Raw genomic sequence first — 21,902 nt, forward strand, 5'->3', positions numbered from 1 at the left:
TGCTGTTCTACCACACCTTGGACAGTCTGATGTAGGCCTTTTCCCCCAGGAGTGAAGTTTGGCCGGAGTAAAATATAAGTCAAAGATGGTTTTATAAAGTTGAGCCTTCAAATTAGATGCCATAAACACCTGGGTCGATAAGGTCAGAGATGAATCAATATCAACATTAGGATTATTTAATTTCTGAGACCTGCCTACTTCGGTGGGTTCCAGATCATCTTGTCTGTTTTCTATTAATATATCATACAAGTTGCCAATCTTTGACTTAGATCTCAACATGCAGTCAATTAAAGTGATAGTATCCAAAGATATATCAGCGGCTTTGAGATTTAAAATTGAGTTGATTTGTATGAATTTAAATACACTATTCATTGGGATCGAAAATTTAGATTGCAATTGTTGAAATCTAGGCCCATGGGGGGTAAGTAAAAAATCTCCTATCGTTAATACTCCTAAATTTTCCCAGAGTCTAGAGATAGTGTCATACATATGAGGTGGTAATATTGATAAATGCCATAAGGAAATATATCTATTATATTTTGATATTTTCATGTATCTCATAATTTTTCTCCATAAAAACCAGGCGTTTTTTATAACCTTAAATTTCACTTTCTTAAAGTAGGACGGTTCAGTCTGTTTAATTAACAAGCCATTGGCCCTTTCTCCAATAGATAATTCAAATATTGAGGGTATATAATTTGTCACTCCTTCATTTCCAGTTGGTCTAATCGCTAAAAATAGTGGCTTCATCTGTTGGAGATGTGCAGCCCATAGGTATAAGCTCAAATCCGGGAATGCTAACCCTCCTCTAATAACGGGTAAGGAAAGTTTCCTGGTAGATCTCCTAATCTTCCCGTAGCCCCTCATGAATTTACCCAGATGGGATTCGAAGCCCCTTAAGATTATGTCATCAACTAAAAGAGGGACCGCACGAAAAAGATAAAGAATCCGTGGCAGAATATTCATTTTAAGATAATTACCCCTTCCTATGATCGATAAATGTAGTACATCAATCCTTTTCAGATCTATCTTTACTTTCTGTAGCAATGGTTCGTAATTGATCTTAATTATCTCCTCTATTTTGGCGGTTATTCGAACTCCTAAATAAACAGCGGAATCGACCCTTCTGGAATCAGCAAAATTAACATTATTGGTACAAATAACCATCGTTTTATCCCTATTTAAGGAGTAGCCATGTATCTTACCAAATATTTGAGTGATATGTTCTATTGCAAGTATAGCCTCAGTTGGTTGTGGTGTCAATACTGCAACATCATCAGCATAAGCTAGTATTTTTGTATGATGTTGACCCATTATTACCGGTTTGATAGCTTCTGATTTTAGCAATTTCAAGATAAGAGGGTTTATATAGAGGGCAAAAAGGATAGGTGAGCATGGGCACCCCTGCCTAGTCCCGCGAGATATTTCAAAGAGTCCTGATTCTTGCCCCATTGCCACTCCCCTTGCTCTAGGTAAAACATACATTGCCTTAATAGCTTTCATAAAGCATGGTCCAATATTTGTTTGTTCTAATATAGCCCACAAGAAAGCCCATGATACCCTATCGAAGGCTTTTTCGGCGTCTAGGAGGATCATCGATACCTGATCTCCCGTAGCATTCGCGGCATCGAACAGCGTAATAGCACGTCGGGTGTGATCTGTAGTACCTTTGTCTGGAATAAAGCCATGCTGCCACGGGGAGTCCAAGCGTTCAACGACCCCCCTGAGCCGATTAGCCAGAATCTTAGAATACAGTTTCGAATCTGAATTTATAAGGGAGATAGGTCGATACGAGGAGGGAAGATGGGCCGGTTTGTCTTTCTTTGGGAAGACTACTATGTTTGTTTCTTGCCAAGATCTAGGTGGAATTCCGCTTACCTGAGTCCCAATAAATAAATCGAGTAATAGAGGCATTATACTATTGCCCATAATTTTATAGAACTCAAGGGGTATTTTATCCGGCCCGGCTGCCTTTCCCGTTGCGAGTTCTGCTAGGGCAATTTCCAATTCAGTTTGCGTTATATCTTGGTCTAATTCAAGCCTCGTGATATTATCTATAGCTGGTCCAATTTCCTGCTCAGTTGCCCATCTAGATTAAATTTCTTTAATTGTGTGAAAATTCAAAGAATCCTCATTTTTATATAGTTTATCATAATAATTTTGGAAAGCTTCTAGAATCGATTCTGGCGTAGCGTATTCTTGGCCTTCTTGTTCGATACACGCGATAAAATTAATAGATTGACTCTGGCGAGTTCGAAGTGCCAGCTGCTTACCCACCCTCTCCCCTGTTTCATAGATCTTATTTCGGTGTGATTGGTATAGCTCAGCCTGCCTTTGGGTGAGTTTGATATTAATCTCAGCTTTAAGTATCGCCATTTCCCTTACAGTTGGACCACCATCCATACCTTGAGCAATAATCTTAATATGTTTCTCTTCTATTTCCGCTAATTTTCGTAGCTGTAAATCATTATAGCTGACCTCCTCTTTTTTCTGTCTGGCTACATAACTAAATGTCTCTCCCCGTATTGCAGCCTTGAAGCAGTCCCACACCATTCCTCTAGATGTGCTATACCGATTATCTTCAATAAATCTCTGCGCCCAGTTTTTCATATAAGCTACATAATCGTTGTTTACCAGTAGCTTCCTGTCAAAAGACCAAGTTGAGTGGGGTCTATAGATGTTATTTATATATACAGTGAGTATAAGAGGGTTATGATCCGAAATAGTTTTTGGTAATTTACTAATTTGTGCAGTACTCGCATGGGTTTTTGATATCCAAATATAATCAATGCGAACATATTTCTGATGAGGATGAGAAAAATATGTATATCCAGGGTCTAACCCTTGCTTCAAATCCCATAAATCAACAAGGCCTAGGCTCTCTTTTAATTGGACGGCGGCATTAAATACCCTTGGCTTATAACCAGCATATATTAATTGACTTTGTGTCAATAATGTATTATTTCCAGGGAAAGAAATGTTAAAGTCTCCACAAAAAATCAGCTCCTGAGGCCAGCTTGAGAGTTCAATCTCAAGGTCATTAAACATTGTGGGATCGTCGTAATTAGAAGCATAGATAGAGCATATTGTCATTCCACTTTTGAGTTCGATAATCGCCCATCTACCTAGAGGATCTGCCAATTTGCGTGTTGCCTCTCCCAAAAAGGTTCTTGCCAATATGGCGACCCCCCCTTGTCCTTGTAGTTTGACTAGTATAGACTAATAGGTTATACCCCGGAGCCTTTAATGCTTCTCGCTCTGCCCAGGGTATATGGGTCTCCTGGAGACAGATTATATCTAATGAGTTGGACCTTATTAACCCCCACATTTCATCCCTTTTTTTTCTGTTATTTAACCCCGCCACATTCCATGAACACAGTTTTATTTTCGCCATATTACATTGTAGTTGAGTTTCGAGCCAAGTCTACTTATCACAAAAATAAGAAAAGTCCTAACATCTTTAATTTTAATAGCCCTTTTTCTATTTTTATTATCTTATTTGCAACTGTGTCCACCCAATTTTTTTTTAATTTTTAGCTCCCTCCCCTCCCCCCCCCACTCAAGGTCCCACCCGCTAGCCCCCCACTCCTTCCCCACCTATGAGGCAGCCTGGGTTTTGACTCACCCAGTTGTGGATGGCCGTGTGGTCCGTGCGCCTGAGCTTGGCCCCTGCCTGATTCTGTAACAATATCTAGGTTGTCGTCCCTATATTAACTAATAGTAGATAATCAGCATATTCGTTTAGTTTGTTATTTCAATATTCATTGCCGAATATTTGAATCATATTATGTCATTTTTATGTTCATGTCATTTATATAAAGAGTTTATAGGTATCAACAGATAATTGTATCTTATCTATTGCATGATGATCTTCCTTGTCACTTCAGTTATCATTGCTTTGCTTCAGTCTCTCTCCCAGATCCTTGAGGTATGCCTCCGCCTCGATTTCACTTACAAAAGTTCTCATGGAGCCTTTGTAGATTACTTTTTTCGACGTGCCGGATTCTGTAGGAAGACGGTAGCTCCCAGTTTTTCCAAGGGAGTGAAAAGTTGGCGCATAAGCTATCGTCTTTCCACAGTCGAATGTGCGAAATCCGGCCTTGCAAAAAACTTAGGGCCCGATTCACAGAACTAACTTAAGACAAAATCCTAAACTTACTACCATTTTGGTATTCACAGAAGGCACTTACTCATTTTGGTATTCACAGAAGGCACTTACTCATTTTGGTATTCACAGAAGTTAGGAGTCCTAACTTTAGGACTCCTAAATGCCTTCTGTTAATACCGAAAGTCTTAAAATTAGGATTTTTCTCAGTTTAGTAGTAGTATAGTTAGGACTCCTAACTTTAGGACTCCTAAATGCCTTCTGTGAATACCGAAAGTCTTAAAATTAGGATTTTACTCAATTTAGTAGTCCTAAATTTAGGACTCCTAACTTTAGGACTCCTAAATGCCTTCTGTGAATACCGAAAGCCTTAAAATTAGGATTTTTCTCAGTTTAGTAGTTGTAAAGTTAGGAGTCCTAACCTTAGGACTCCTAAACTGAGAAAAATCCTAATTTTAAGGCTTTCGGTATTCACAGAAGGCATTTAGGAGTCCTAAAGTTAGGAGTCCTAAACCTAGGACTACTAAATTGAGAAAAATCCTAATTTTAAGACTTTCGGTATTCACAGAAGGCATTTAGGAGTCCTAAAGTTAGGAGTCCTAACTATACTACTACTAAACTGAGACAAATCCTAATTTTAAGACTTTCGGTATTCACAGAAGGCATTTAGGAGTCCTAAAGTTAGGACTCCTAACTTCTGTGAATACCGAAATGAGTAAGTGCCTTCTGTGAATACCAAAATGAGTAAGTGCCTTCTGGGAATACCAAAATGGTAGTAAGTTTAGGATTTTGTCTTAAGTTAGTTCTGTGAATCGGGCCCCTAAAGCCCTTATATTCTCTTGTCGCCGTGGGTCTCGCCAGATCAAATAAAGTATCACGCAATAGATAATTTCAGAAATTAACCAAGAACGCCCTGGGATATTGCGATGGTTTATCTGAGCGTTTAGGTAGAAACAGAGGGAAGCGGTGTGCTCTACAAACTTCTCTGTCTATTTCCCAAGAGCTAAGCTCCGGGAATACTGATTTTAACAAATTGCATATAAAGCCTCTTGGGTCGTTTCCCTCTGAGCCCTCTGGTATCCCAAGAAATCGAAGATTATTCCTTCTAGCTCGATTTTCTTGATCTTCCGATTTTATCATTAGGTCCTTAATTAAACCTTCATGTTCTTTAATCTGTTTTTGTAGTTTACCCACGTCTGATTCCAGATTTTCTGCCCGGGTTTCAACTGAGCACATTCTGTCAGAGATCTCCAAACATGTGCTGCCCACTTTGTTGATAGCACCTTCCAGCTTTTTGATGGCAATATGGTTCCTTTGACTATCTTTTTTAACATCGTGATGAAAAGTTTTTATTGAATTAAGAACTTCGCTAAGTAAGGGCTCTCTTTGTTTCGTCTTCTCCGAATCTTCCCGTATAGCTATAGAGTTCTCGAGTCTTTTGGATTCAGGATTTACTTTCCCGTGTAGGCTTTTTTGTGTTGATTTAGTTCTACCCATGATTTGTTCGGTAGTACTACCAGGATCTGTAGTTTCATCATAGTTTAATTTTGAATATCTTTTATGTCTATTCCTTTTTTTCCCTGATTTTTTTATTGTTGAAATGTCATGTATAGTGATATCTCTTTTCTCGAGATCTGTAGTAGAGGATCTTTTTCCGACTAGTTCATCTAAACTCAGCTCATCACTCGTATCGCTCTCCTCGCTTGATTCACTTGAGATGGATACTCCTGTTTCATATATCTCAGATTCAGATCCATCGGAGATTTCTCTTGTGACAGGTCCTTCCTTCATTAGTTTTTTCGTTGAATATGCATCCATGTGGGGACCTGGGCTTAATTCTTTTCTCAGAGCGTCCCTCTCAGGATGGTCTTGAGTCTGTATTACATGGTTTGCACCTTGCTGATCCATTAGCGTCGGTACTGTATCATTGAGAGAGCAAGTCTGAGATTTGACTTTGATCGCTGGACTAAATATGTTTGTAATTCTTGGTTGAGAGTCTGGTATATACCCGGAGGTTTTGGCTGCAATTTTTAAATTCTTAATCGTTTCTTATCTTTTTTTTTTCTTTGCCAAGAGGTCAAGATTCTCATTACTCGTTTGTTCTATTTCCGTATTTTCTTCCTTTTCCGTCTCTTTTGCTTTTTCTCTTTCTCTCATAGAATTTCCTGTCAGATAAGAGGTCTGTACATTGTTGATCATACCCTTCTCTACTGAGCAGCACAATGCATCCGCCTTTGTCGGCAGGTTTTATCACCAGGTCACCATTTTTCCGTAGTGTATCTAAAGCTAGTTGTTCAGCTCTAGATACATTCACAAATGGTCTCTTTGTATGGTCTTTGAGACTCTCTACTTCTCTCATGATGGCTTGTTCGAATGCCACAATCTCCACTGGGACCTGATGGTTGAGTGGGCAAAACCTAGACTTTTGGCGTAAGGTCGTATCGCCATCTCTCATTGGTTCTTCTTGTTCCTTGAAAAAGGCTTTGAGCTTGATTATCCTGCAAAACTTCGCCATCTCGCATTGGAGTTTAAAGATATCTACGGGAGGAGTGGGGACATAGGTCAAGCCTTTGTTCAGAATACTTTCTTGTTCTGTTGTAAGGATAATGTCAGTTAAGTTAAAGACGAGGTTGTCGCGCTGGTTCCTGGTTTCGCATTGGTCATGCTCCTGGTGTGTACTTGGCGTTGTTGATCTTCCCAGGTTACTCCTTTTCTTCTTCCTCTGTTGTTGGTCTGGCCTCTCCCTAAAAAAGGCAGTCTATGTGTGTAATTCTGACTCATGTTCGGTGGTGGTGGAATTCCCATCTGTGGGGGGCCAGGGTAGAAGGGGGTGCCCCAGCCTTGAAAGTTCGGATTGAATGCCTGGAAAGGGGCTGGATGTGGTGGGGCACTGAAATATGGGTTATACCAATTGTTGGGCCTTCTTCTGTTCTGGCGCCTATATTGGCCTCTGTTTCTCCTGGGTGTATAGGTCTCATCACCACTCCAGTCTGAGCGGTTGGAAGAGGAGCCTATACTCGAGTTGCTCGAGATATTATCATAGTTGTCTTCTGGGACTTTATAGTCATCAGCACTGTAAGGGTGCGTTCTTTCCATGGAAAATTTCTTGAGGCTTTTCCAAGTTTTTGAATTTTGTTTTGTGTGATATAGGGCCATATGTAGGTGGCATACACTTTACCGATTCTTAAATACCGAATCTTACCGATTCGGTATTTAAGAATCGGTAAAGTGTATGTAGGTAAAAATTCGGTAAATGTTACCGAATCAGAGTAAGTCGGTAATTACCGAATCGGTATTTACCGATTCGGTAATGAGGCATACCTTCCCATTGATTGAATCAATGGGAAGGGATGCCTCATTACCGAATCGGTAAATACCGATTCGGTAATGGGGGGAGCACATCCAAGGGTGGCAGGGTGTCACATTGACACCCTGTTGCACCCCTGATTCTTCCATGTGTGCACATGTGGCGCACATACATGCCCTAGGGGCATGTATGTCTGCTACATTGCACACTTCACAGTGCACAAAAATGCATTTTCACACCTATTCGTCATTTACCACCAACTATTAGTTGGTGGTAAATAATGAATCCCCACACCCACCACACAGTCCCCTAAATCTCATTACTGTATTCGGTATTTACCGAATCGGTAAAATTACTGATTCGGTAATTTTACCGATTCGGTAAATTACCGAATACAGAAATGAGCCCCCTACATGTCAACAGCCTAAATACCGGTCGGTAACGGTTTAATTACCGAAAATCGGCCGTTACCGACCGGTATTGGGCTACGTACATGAGGCCAATAGTCTCTGGTCTCATTCATCTCTTTGTTAATCTCTTCAAGTCTTTTTTTATATACTGTTAGATGTACCATGTTCTTGAGTTTGGTTTCACTCACCTGGATCTTAATGGTGAGTTTGTCAGTCAATCTGGTGGCTGTTTTGATAATTAGGACAAGATAGTCTCTCGTACACTTCCACGAGATTGATGACCAGTCTCTACGAAAAGTCAAGTCGTGGAGGAAGATGCGAGGAGCATTGTTCACCCAGAGTCCTCTTGGGGCTGCGTTAGCACGAAGGTATTCAGTCATTATCATTCCATGAATGGCAGTGCGTACCTGTTCTTTTTTCAACTCAGATAGTTCTTCCCAATCTGTAGTTTGGGCTAAGGTTTGTGTTAAATCTTTATCTTGCAATAGCGAGGGAAGAGACAAAATTGCATTGATTTCGTCAGTAGAATAGCTCAGGCCTAAATTCTCGGCCATGGTGATTCCAAAACAACCTTTTAATGGGGACTTTTATGTCCAGGGGGGAAAAAAAGGGTATGTGTGGTTGTATGTGAATACTTACAAAAAACTCCCACAGCTGCACGCTGCTGAGAATATGTATAAATCAAGGAGAGGGAGAAAGAAGGAGTTGCGACCCACTCAGCTTCTTATTCAAATGCTTAAATATCAGGTTGAGAGTGGATCACTGGTCCTGAAAGAACCAAAGTTAGCATCAGCAGTTCAGGGACTGTTAAGTAACCCTCAATCACGTTTATTGCAGGTGGTATTTCAGCGGTATGTTCGATTATCCGCTTGTGCTTAACAACGTGACAGCATCATCATCGGGTTACTGTGTGCTTCCTCCACCCGGAGGTTTTGCCTCTGGTTTTTTCAGTAGTGATCGTAGTAATGAAAAAAATAGCCGTGTGTGGTGAGGTGATCTGCTTGAGTGTAAGTTAAAAAACTCGTAAAACCAGTCAATAATTTTTAATAAAACTGGGTGCGAGTTTATTAAAAACGCTTTTCGCGCAGAAATAGACGCTTTAGGGTCTAGTGCACTATGTGAGAATGTCCAAAAAAAGAGGTCGACATGTTTCAGCCCTATTTCGTGCCCCTAAGGGTCAGGTGGGCTTTCATCAGGACCTAGTGTAAGTGTGGGGGACCCTAATATTCAAAGGACTCCTAGGTAAGGATGGAATGATTTGTCCAACCGGCACTAAAAAGTTCAAATTGAACCTATTTGGAAATATGAGAAAGGGGGGAGAAAAGAAAATGATACAGACCCATATTTAGTCAAGATGTATGCTGTTGTTGTGTTCAAAATTTAGAGCATCAGCCGTTGTTGCAACTACAAAATGACAATACTTTAGTAGTAACAATGACAATTGACACACAGGCTCATATTGACATTGAGTAACGGCAAAAAAAGCCCTCTTTTTGTATTTAAAAACAAGTTGCAAGAAGATAATGACACAAACCAATACCCATTTCTATCAGTAAACACAAAACAAAACACATTTTCGTCATTAAGATAATATCGAGGCCATTCGCGTTCAGCGTATGAAGCACGGTATGACGTGCTGTGATAAAGCTGTCGTTTTTGGTTGTGATTTGCTCAATTAAGGAAGAAAGATTGAAATGTGTCTAGATGAGACACAGTATACTGCATTGCCGGTGTTGCTGAATGAAAGCGCTCGCTTAGGGAACGCCTTTTTTACATTTCAGTTAACAGCGGAGTGTTGTCAAAGTAGTATAGGGTAATGGTACGCACAAATGTGAAGCTCAAATCAATAAGCTAGCAGTTATGTAAGTTTTATGGGACTTTGACTGCGCACAAACGTATTCAAGCATTTCAACATGCATTCTAAAGACATTATGGAAAATAATACCTTGTTTACTCAATTTGAGGAAACCCATCGGGTACAGGAGGCTAAATCCCGCTCTTGTGCAGGGAGGTTAGAGACTTGTTCTGCCGCCTCCTCTCTTTACCCGGTATGCAGCTCAGTAACGCCGGGCCAGATTTTAAGGAGGCAAAGCCATCACAATAATCGACAGGAAGGACAGACTGAGTTTCTCGTAAAAGACGCTAGGCTTAATAGAACTCATGTTTCATAAAGACCTTTCGCTGGAAATTAGAGATTCTTCTTGGTATGCATGGATTACAAGGTGATTGGACTCAAGTGACACAAGCGCATCAAATCACCATAAAAAACGGCGTGTTCATCTTGCCCCGTGATCGTCTCAATAAAGTTTTAGTGTAATCTGAATGCAGCATTCTGAACGTGTTCACGAAATGTCATTGAGCCGTGCAGATGTAAAGATTTTTACGTTTCTCTGCCTCTGATGTTGTTAAGATCGTAAACAGAGGCCTACCATATGTGTGACATGTAACGGATCTTGTGTAAAGTTCATATTCACAGACGACAGTCTCAATAAAGAGTTGACATAGTGTAGAGGATCATTCCGATTACATTTTTCTCAGAGCCCTGCATTGTAGGAATTTACGTTTTCTCGACTTATGATGTTGCCAAAGTCTTTAAAGGGAGCGCTTTTATGTAGGTGATACTTATGTCACCTACATAAATAGTAAATAGTGAGAGATGGTAATAGGATATTCAAAAGTTATAATGAGACCCAACACAAGTACATCCATCGTCTACGGTGTTGATCCTGATCCACTTTTTTAATTATTCATATTACGGTTGTCATTTATTAATGCTTAACCATGGGATGTTATCGTTTAGTCCATGTACATGGGTACATAAACGATGGACCCATCTTTGTTCTTTTTCGAACAGGATTCTTTCTGCGTTTTGATTTTTGGCAGTAAGGGTTTCCAAAATGACCCACTGAAGGTGATTGATTGTGTGTCCTTTTTCCAGATAATGACTACTCATTTTAGTAGTCTTTTTACACTTGATATTGCTCCTATGTTCACAGAGTCGTTGTTTGACTCTGCGACATGTCATCCCAATATAGCGTAGTTTGCAAGGGCATGTAATCATATAGATCACGTGGGTGGTATTACAATTGGTATGTGATCGGATTGTCCATAGTAAATCTGGCAGTAGTTGTAAGGTTTTGGTTGCTGTAGTAAGATGACACACGGAGCATGTGCCACATGGGTAATGACCAGTTACTGGTGTTCTACTCCAGAGACTCAAGGTCGTATCCAAACTTGGCTTTGGAGGGGGTCTTGTGTGTACCAGTATGTCTCTTAGATTCCGGGTCCTCTTGTTTGAGAACCTAGGTTTGGGCCATTTCAAGGCACCTGACGTAAGGATCCTCCAATTCTTGTTGATTATTTTCTTGACGTCGTTGGATACCGGACTGTAAGTTCTGACACGTGTGACCAGATCTTTTGTAGGTTCTTTCACAGTTATTTCCATTAGGGCTTCTCTCTGTTGGTTTCTAGCCCTCTTTTGACATTTCTTGATGGTGCGTAGAGGATAGTCTCTGTTCTTCAGTTTCTCACTAAGATCTTTCGCTTGTTCTTTGTAGTCCTGGATGTTGCTACAATTGCGTCTAAGACGGAGAAACTGACCATACGGAAGGTTCTCCCTCCCTCAGGAAGTCGAGTTTATTTGGACTTGCTCAGTAGGTAAATTTTAACCACCCAAGATTCATAAGGAACGAAGACCACCACCGGGAAGACCGATTGTCTCTGGGATCGAATCTGTCCTGGAACCTCTGTCACAGTTTGCGGACCATTATCTAAAACCACTAGTACAACAGACGCCCACCTACCTTAAGGATACTAAAGATCTCCTTAACCTCCTAAGAGACCAACAATTCACAGAAGGAAGAATGTTACTAGTTGGCTTAGACGTCGAAAGTCTGTACACCAGTCTCCCACAGAAGAAAACACTGGACACCCTTGAAGAGTTACTGTTCAGTCAACAGTGGAACCATAAGACACCTAGACATTTCATTCTAGAGTGCTGCAGACTGGCGCTTACTGAGAACCATTTTGAGTATAACCACACCATGTATCGACAGTGCCATGGTACTTCCATGGGGAGTACCTTCGCGCCGAGCGTGGCGGGACTATACGTGAGCGATTTCGAAGCACACTTCGTACAGAGCCCTACTAACCCTTTCCTCAAACGGATTATCTTTTGGAAACGGTACATCGATGATGTCCTGTTGATTTGGGAAGGTGATATGGGAACCCTCGTTGATTTTCATCATTGGTTAAATACCAGAGATGAGTGGCTAAAATTTATCTACTCAGCAAGTCCAAATAAACTCGACTTCCTGGACGTCACCATCTTTATTGACAATAATACCATCCAGACGAAAACCTTTTTTAACCCACTGCTAAGAACAGCTTACTTTCCTTTAAAAGCTTCCATCCACGTCCAATGAGGGAGAACCTTCCGTATGGTCAGTTTCTCCGTCTTAGACGCAATTGTAGCAACATCCAGGACTACAAAGAACAAGCGAAAGATCTTAGTGAGAAACTGAAGAACAGAGACTATCCTCTACGCACCATCAAGAAATGTCAAAAGAGGGCTAGAAACCAACAGAGAGAAGCCCTAATGGAAATAACTGTGAAAGAACCTACAAAAGATCTGGTCACATGTGTCAGCACTTACAGTCCGGTATCCAACGATGTCAAGAAAATAATCAACAAGAATTGGAGGATCCTTACGTCAGGTGCCTTGAAATAGCCCAAACCTAGGTTCTCAAACAAGAGGACCCGGAATCTAAGAGACATACTGGTACACACAAGACCCCCTCCAAAACCAAGTTTGGATACGACCCTGAGTCTCTGGAGTAGAATACCAGTAACTGGTCATTACCCATGTGGCACATGCTCCGTGTGTCATCTTACTACAGCAACCAAAACTTTACAACTACTGCCAGATTTACTATGGACAATCTGATCACATACCAATTGTAATACCACCCACGTGATCTATATGATTACATGCCCTTGCAAACTACGCTATATTGGGATGACATGTCGCAGAGTCAAACAACGACTCTGTGAACATAGGAGCAATATCAAGTGTAAAAAGAGTACTACTAAAATGAGTAGTCATTATCTGGAAAAAGGACACACAATCAATCACCTTCAGTGGGTCATTTTGGAAACCCTTACTGCCAAAAATCAAAACGCAGAAAGAATCCTGTTCGAAAAAGAACAAAGATGGGTCCATCGTTTATGTACCCATGTACATGGACTAAACGATAACATCCCATGGTTAAGCATTAATAAATGACAACCGTAATATGAATATTTAAAAAAGTGGATCAGGATCAACACCGTAGACGATGGATGTACTTGTGTTGGGTCTCATTATAACTTTTGAATATCCTATTACCATCTCTCACTATCCACCTATAACCTCCAGTGACATAAGTATCACCTACATAAAAGCGCTCCCTTTAAAGACTTTGGCAACATCATAAGTCGAGAAGACGTAAATTCCTACAATGCAGGGCTCTGAGAAAAATGTAATCGGAATGATCCTCTACACTATGTCAACTTTTTATTGAGACTGTCGTCTGTGAATATGAACTTTACACAAGATCCGTTACATGTCACACATATGGTAGCCCTCTGTTTACAATCTTAACAACATCAGAGGCAGAGAAACGTAAAAATCTTTACATCTGCACGGCTCAATGACATTTCGTGAACTCGTTCAGAATGCTGCATTCAGATTACACTAAAACTTTATTGAGACGATCACGGGGCAAGATGAACACGCCGTTTTTAATGGTGACATGATGCGCTTGTGTCACTTGAGTCCAATCACCTTGTAATCCATGCATACCAAGAAGAATCTCTAATTTCCAGCGAAAGGTCTTTATGAAACATGAGTTCTATTAAGCCTAGCGTCTTTTACGAGAAACTCAGTCTGTCCTTCCTGTCGATTATTGTGATGGCTTTGCCTCCTTAAAATCTGACCCGGCGTTACTGAGCTGCATACCGGGTAAAGAGAGGCGGCGGCAGAACAAGTCTCTAACCTCCCTGCACAAGAGCGGGATTTAGCCTACTGTACCCGATGGGTTTCCTCAAATTGAGTAAACAAGGTATTATTTTCCATAATGTCTTTAGAATGCATGTTGAAATGCTTGAATACGTTTGTGCGCAGTCAAAGTCCCATAAAACTTATATAACTGCTAGCTTATTGATTTGAGCTTCACATTTGTGTGTACCATTACCCTATACTACTTTGACAACACTCCGCTGTTAACTGAAATGTAAAAAAGGCGTTCCCTAAGCGAGCGCTTTCATTCAGCAACACCGGCAATGCAGTATACTGTGTCTCATCTAGACACATTTCAATCTTTCTTCCTTAACTGAGCAAATCACAACCAAAAATGACAGCTTTATCACAGCACGTCATACCGTGCTTCATACGCTGAACGCGAATGGCCTCGATATTATCTTAACCCCTTCAGCGCGGCGCGGATTTCAGCGCCACGCTGAAGATTCCGTGCGCGGGCGGGGCCATGACGGAACGGTTCCGTCATAAGCACAGCCCAACCGATGTGCATGACGGAACCGTTCCGTCAAGCGCGTCGAAGGGGTTAATGACAAAAATGTGTTTTGTTTTGTGTTTACTGATAGAAATGGGTATTGGTTTGTGTCATTATCTTCTTGCAACTTGTTTTTAAAGACAAAAAGAGGGCTTTTTTTGCCGTTACTCAATGTCAATATGAGCCTGTGTGTCAATTGTCATTGTTACTACTAAAGTATTGTCATTTTGTAGTTGCAACAACGGCTGATGCTCTAAATTGTGAACACAACAACAGCATACATCTTGACTAAATATGGGTCTGTATCATTTTCTTTTCTCCCCCCTTTCTCATATTTCCAAATAGGTTCAATTTGAACTTTTTAGTACCGGTTGGACAAATCATTCCATTCTTACCTAGGAGTCCTTTGAATATTAGGGTCCCCCACACTTACACTAGGTCCTGATGAAAGCCCACCTGACCCTTAGGGGCACGAAATAGGGCTGAAACATGTCAACCTCTTTTTTTGGACATTCTCACATAGTGCACTAGACCCTAAAGCATCTATTTCTGCACGAAAAGCGTTTTTAATAAACTCGCACCCAGTTTTATAAAAAACTTATTGACTGGTTTTACGAGTTTTTTAACTTACACTCACGCAGATCACCTCACCACACACGGCTATTTTTTTCATTACTACGATCACTACTGAAAAAACCAGAGGCAAAACCTCCGGGTGGAGGAAGCACACAGTAACCCGATGATCATGCTGTCACGTTGTTAAGCACAAGCGGATAATCGAACATACCGCTGAAATACCACCTGCAATAAACGTGATTGAGGGTTTCTTAACAGTCCCTGAACTGCTGATGCTAACTTTGGTTCTTTCAGGACCAGTGATCCACTCTCAACGTGATATTTAAGCATTTGAATAAGAAGCTGAGTGGGTCGCAACTCCTTCTTTCTCCCTCTCCTTGATTTATACACATAGTTGAAGGGATCCGTCAAAGGGAATGTATACACAGGTCAGCACAACAATTGTACAACTCTCTGCAGGGAAGATGTCAGGTGCCACGGAGGAAGGGACACTTCTTGGTACAATGTCTCAAAAAACAAATAACACACACGACCAAACATCCTTTGCAGAGACCTTGTGATGGCACCCAGATCCCATGGTCCCACTCATGACCATCAGACTCGAACCTTTGCCCGAAACATAAAACATTACCACAACCCCAACTCCTGGAGCATCAGCACCAACATCAATACCTGAAATGCAATAGTGTTCAAAGTAAAAAGAAAATGCTTTAATCAGCATAAAATAATATTTTTTTCAAGAACACTATATACAAATGCCAATGGCCAGTCCAGAATAGAAGTCCTTGGGGGGGACACATGGGCACGTGTCTCCCCTAGCTTGCCTGCACTTTTGAACCCTCAGGTTCGTCGACTGGGGGCCATCATGTGGGGAAGTACCAGGCACCGCAGGGACAGGAGGTGTAAGGGTAGGTGTGGTGGGTGCAGGGACGGACGCCTCCACCACAGGGGGTGGGGCAGCGCCAAAGGTGGAGGTGAGCTCGGCACTGCACACTTCTGCCAGGTCGTCCAGAGTATCCCCTGCACTGGAAGAAACCACAGGCACAAAGGAGGGGGGGATCAGAGGGATGGGGTGCAGCGCTACTGGGGGAGGGGGTGGACATGGGGGGACTCAACCCCCCTACCCGGGGAGTGCCTTGCCCATTTGCGTGCTGGTGACCCAGTGGGGCTGAGTCCCAGCACAGACATGTAGCTCTCCTTGTCTGACTGTGTGGCAGGGGAGCCAAGGGGAGTGCTTTTGGAGGGACTGGGTAGTGAGGCATGCGGACTCAGACTGTGGCTGCGTGTATTTCTGTGTGCCCCAGACCCAGTGGGTGTGCCTTTATCCACCTGAGTGTGCGTGCCAGGAGGTGTGTGCTTGCCCTTACGTGTTGATGGGCTGCCTGTGTCTGGTGGGGTGCGTGCTTGGGAATGTCTGGGTGTGCATGGGACAGGCATGGGAGTGGGAAGTGTGGATGGGGCTGGGGTAGGGGGGGACGAAGCGCTGCAGGAGACTCACTGCTGCCGTCAGTGAAGAGTCCATGGACTTCAGCAACACCCGTTGGTCAGACATCGCTGCTGACATGCCCTCCATGAACGACGCCATCTGTGTCAGCAGTCTGGTGTGGCCATGGAGGACATTCAGCATCGATGTCTGTCCAACCTGCAACTGCCGCTGAATGTCCACAGACTCTGCAGTGAGGGCAGCAGGGGTGACAGGGGCAGGGGGTGCGGTGCCTGGCACGAAGGAGACATGGTGGTGCCCTGCACGGACAGAAGGGACAGGAGCAACTGGTAGGGCGGTAATGGGAATGGAGGAGGCGCGGACAGATGTTGTGCTGCTGCCAGGTGTTGTAGCAGCCTCCGCCCCCTCGAGGAGTTCAGCCTCGGACCCGTCAGCGTTGTAGTCGGTGTCACCACCAGACAGGTCCTCCGCCTGACTCCCCTCGCCCTCCGTGCCACTTGCTCCCGCAGACTCGCCAGCAGTGGTGGCACTGGTGCTGGATCCCTCCTGCAGGTCCGTGCAGGTGTCTCCCTCGGTGTCCTCCGATGATGCTGTGGGCAAGGTGAAGATACAGAAAATAATCAGTCACCTGTATACATCTGACACATGAGTCCAAACAAAATAGGTCACAGTGCATATCAGGCAATGCATCATGAGTAACATCTAGATTGCTCCGCACATATGTAAGCCCTGCACTCCCCAGTTGGTTGACCCACCATGCCACTTGGAAACAAGGAAAAATAGGACACAACAGCAAATAACTTGATATCGAAATATACTGAGAAGCTAGTGTCTGGGAACAGTTGAGCACAGCAATACTATGAAGGCATGCTACCTCTTGTTTACTGTGAACGAAACAGTATTGGTGCACCCAAGGCTAAATAACAGACCTCAATGCTGAAGGTGTCCCCACACTCAGAGACCTGTAAGTACTTTGGAAACCCAAACAAAATACATTGTGATCCCTTGGGAATGACACCACTTTACACAATCTACATGGTTAGAATGGGTGAATTTGCCACTTTGTGCACAGAACACACATGTGCTGTGCCTGTATAAAAGAAGTCACACAAGGAGGTGCACACAAAACTACATTTACACAGTCATTGTATGAGCTGCCAGCCGAATTCAAATAAGCCACTGTAAAGAAGAAATGGGGTATCAGTAAGTACATATTCATGGCACCACGGTGGTCTGGATGACTTGACACTCGTAAGTTGGTATCAGCAACAACCAAGGACTTACCCAAATGCAAACACACTGTGGGAACATGGATATGTATAATCAGAAAACAAGTGGTAATCAAACTGTGCCTTTCTTTAAAATGTGCCAGCGTGTCCCCGGAAAGTGTAAAGGTGGTTTCTTGTGCACTTCCTTGGGAGACATCTGTCATGCAGGCACATTATTGTATTTCACAACAAAACATCAAAGTCAAGCATTGAAAACATGAAGACATGTTGACAAGTGTAGTGAGTGCCAAGGTACAAGACTTCTTGACTAACAACTTGAATCATGTCACATGGCCATCCGTACCATGATGACACAGTTGGCAACACATCTGACCCACTGCCTGTCATGTGGAGTGGCACACATGTCCAAACACAGGACAATGCATAAGCTAATGGGCCTGCAATTGTGTCGGAATAAGGCACACCTGCAATGAGGAGAAACCCTCATGGCAAGCAAGAATGTCCACACAGATGTCAGCACACAAAGACCAAACTACGTAGCATCTGGACCACACACTGGTGCCAAAAATGGATGAGCAGGAATCATGTATTTAAACTTTTGACACATGCTGCAAAGCACAAACATTAAACCCTGCACAACATCACTGGGTCACCGCATGTTGAGTGTCTGTCCAGACAATTATCACACACAGGTCAGACCTGGCAAGGAGACATAAGGTTTGGCCATGTAGGCCTCGCCCGCACAAACCCTCCATACCTGAGACAATGTGATTGAGACAGATCAAGAAGTTACACCTCTTAATCTGGGTTTACTAAAATGTGCATCAAGAATTCCAAAATGTACTCCACATCACCTCGTGAGGCTGCCAACACATATTTGTGACAAACAACCATCAACAGACAGTTGTAAATAGACACACAGGCACTGCCCAGTGTGAGGATGCACAAGCCAAATGGGGTCACCCTGCCCAGTGGACACATGTAGCACACTTGAGATAAATACAAATGAGGCCAGGGAACAATGCCACAGAGGCCAACCTATGCTGAGCACACAGAGAATGGGCACAGTGTTGGATGACACACATGATTCTGAGGCAAGGGTGTCTCAGGGGACTGTAGTGGGCACACTGCTCCATGGTCCTGGAATGAACTGACTGTAACATGAGCAATCGTCCCGGCACTATGCATATCTCCCACTCATGCACATCATGTCTGAGGCCACAACATCGGTCATGCATGCTGCAAGTCTGTTAATTTGAAACCTCACACTCCTATGTTGAGACTCAGCATCAGTGCCAACAAATATGGACCCCCAAATGACTGAACAGGACAGGGCACAGGCAAGGTACCAACACATGTCACAGACCACCCACACACATGATGCAGAAAGCAATGTGCACTTGGATTAACTGGCAGCCTAGATGACCATGTGCAATAGTGATTACCCACAGACCAGGCAACACATGTCAAGGAGGGGAAGGGAGGAAGAACAGCACCGGTTGACTTGGGGGAACAGGATATGCACTGCACATATAAACCCTGGCAGTGTATCCAGGCGACTGAGCACTTCCAAAAGCTGGTGACACACAACAAACACACATGTACCTACCCCCTCCTTGCTGCTGTATCTCCCGTAACCGCCTATCCATGTCAGGAAAGACCGCTGCCAGGACACGCCTCATCTGGTGGGTCAGGCATCGGCGCCCGCCATGGGGGCGTGGAGGTGAGTCCTTCAGCAGGACCCGGGCAATCCTCCGGGTCCCGCACCGGATGTCCTGCCATCGTTTTCTTACTTGGGCTAGGCGCCGACTGCGACCCTCCACCGATGTCACGGCCCTGACGGCCCGCTTCCAGATCTCCCCCTTCGCGTAGGCAGTTACCTGTGAGGATGACAAAGTGAGACAACATCACTACACCTGCTCCATGTCAGAGAGACACACATTTGAACATCTTTGATATGTTGAACAGGGCATATGATGCTGCCAAGGAATAGCATCTTTGTCATATGGACATTGGCCTCTGTGGAAGCCCCAATGCACTACATGGCATATAAAGTACACAGGTGGCATGAGGGGTGCAACACACTCCATGAACATGGCACACACTGTGCATCACAAGCAACACCAGGCTGATGGACAGCACCTCCAAGCAGTTATATGCCCCAGGCCACTGACACAACCTCAGCAGAGTACACAGACACACACAGGCACAGATCAATCACATGCCATTGGCAACAGCAGATACAAACCTCACTCTGCACATGTGCCACTTGCCTGTGGGGTGTCACAGGTGTGGGGCTAGCTCAGCAATTCAGACACACAGCACGGCTTACTTCTCACATCAGATGGGTAGAGCTGTTGCCTCCTCCATGCAGCTGTGGTGCAACACTTCACAGAGACACTCACCCACATGACAAGGAACATTCACACACATCAATGTCCAGGGGGCGTACATATCACTTGGACACTCTCACCACAGCTCCACTCAACTCACACACATCTGTGGGTACAGTCACCTGTCACACTGGGGGGACCACTGAATCACCTCAGGACTATAGCCAAAAAATGCCACAAAGGATTAGCCAGGCTGAATGTGTCATGCACTATGCAGTGAATGTCACAGTAAGCACAATGCAAGTGAGGAGTGCACACATGAACTACATCATGCTCTGCATGGGAGACATAAGCCATTCCACCCCCTGGGACCCACTCTAAACAACATTGCATGTCTGTCACACCTGGACACAATGCCAGAAGTGACAGTCACAAAAAAGGTGCACAGTCAAAGGTATTGGAGTCAGCACTCACCTGCTCCCCTGGTCTCCCATACAGGCTGGTGTACTGTGGGAGGATGACATCCAGCAATGCCTCATTCTTCTCCTGGGTGAATGGCTGGGCCCTCTCCACAGACCTTGACATGGTGCCAGAGGAAGAACAGACAGCAGCAGTGTTGTCGACAGGAAAGTTGTGCAGGCGAGTGCCCTCTCATGGGTCCTGGCTGACTTATATCTGTCTTGCTAAGGGGCATTAATTTGGAGGAGTACATAGTGATTGGTCAGATTCATTCGCATCTTACGTTTACTACAATCCCTTTCCACATACACCAGTGACAGCATTTGCATCGTTCAAATTTTGAGCATCATGTCAAGTCAACAACCACTTTGCAACATTGTATTTTGTGGCCAACTGACTTTTCCAGGCCACCTGATGGAAAAATTTGAACTGAAAACTCTGTATCCATGACAACCAGCATGCATTTAGTGCCTAATACTTGTCCCTTATGTGTCCCCTATGTAATTTTCAAATCCACACACAGGTATGGTGCGTTTCACACGTACCCCTACGGCACCAGTTGCACAGTGCGTTTGACATGTACGTGTACGCGCTGGTAGTACATGTACCCGTACATGTACTACCAATGCCTACACGTACGTGTACTACCAGTGCCTACACGTAGTACACGTATGGGTATGTGTACTACCAGTGCCTACACATACGTGTACGCACTGGTAGTACACATACGTGTAGGCACTGGTAGTACACGTACGTGTAGGCACTGGTAGTACATGTACCCGTACGTGTACTACCAGTGCGTACACGTACGTGTAGGCACTGGTAGTACACGTATGTGTAGGCACTGGTAGTACACGTACGGGTACCAGTGCCTACACGTACAGGTACTACCAGTGCGTACACTTACGTACTGGTAGTACAAGTATGGGTACGTGTACTACCAGTGCCTACACGTACGTGTACGCACTGGTAGAACACGTACGGGTATGTGTACTACCAGTACCTACATGTACAAGTGTATGCACTGGTAGTACACGTACGTGTAGGCACTGGTAGTACACGTACGTGTAGGCACTGGTAGTACACGTACCCGTACGTGTACTACCAGTGCGTACACGTACGTATACGCACTGGTAGTACACGTACGGGTACGTGTACTACCAGTGCCTACACGTACGTGTACACACTGGTAGTACACGTACGTGTAGGCACTGGTAGTACACGTACATGTGTACGGTCCATACCACGCGTGCTCCTACGGCACCACTACTTTGTACTTGTACGGTCCGTACCATGCATTCTCCTACGGCCAAACAACTCTAGTGATACGGACCGTACACATGTCCTAAGAGCATGTGTACGGTGCGTTTCACACACTTACACTGTTGATAGGATGCACAACCGAAAGGAATGGAGGTCTCAGACTCTCACAAGGATGTACATCAAGTCATTGTCATTGCTGTCCTACATGTGCAGGGCCTTGGTGTG

Source organism: Triturus cristatus, chromosome 2_2, assembly GCF_964204655.1.
Source record: "Triturus cristatus chromosome 2_2, aTriCri1.1, whole genome shotgun sequence".
Lineage (NCBI taxonomy): Eukaryota > Metazoa > Chordata > Amphibia > Caudata > Salamandridae > Triturus > Triturus cristatus.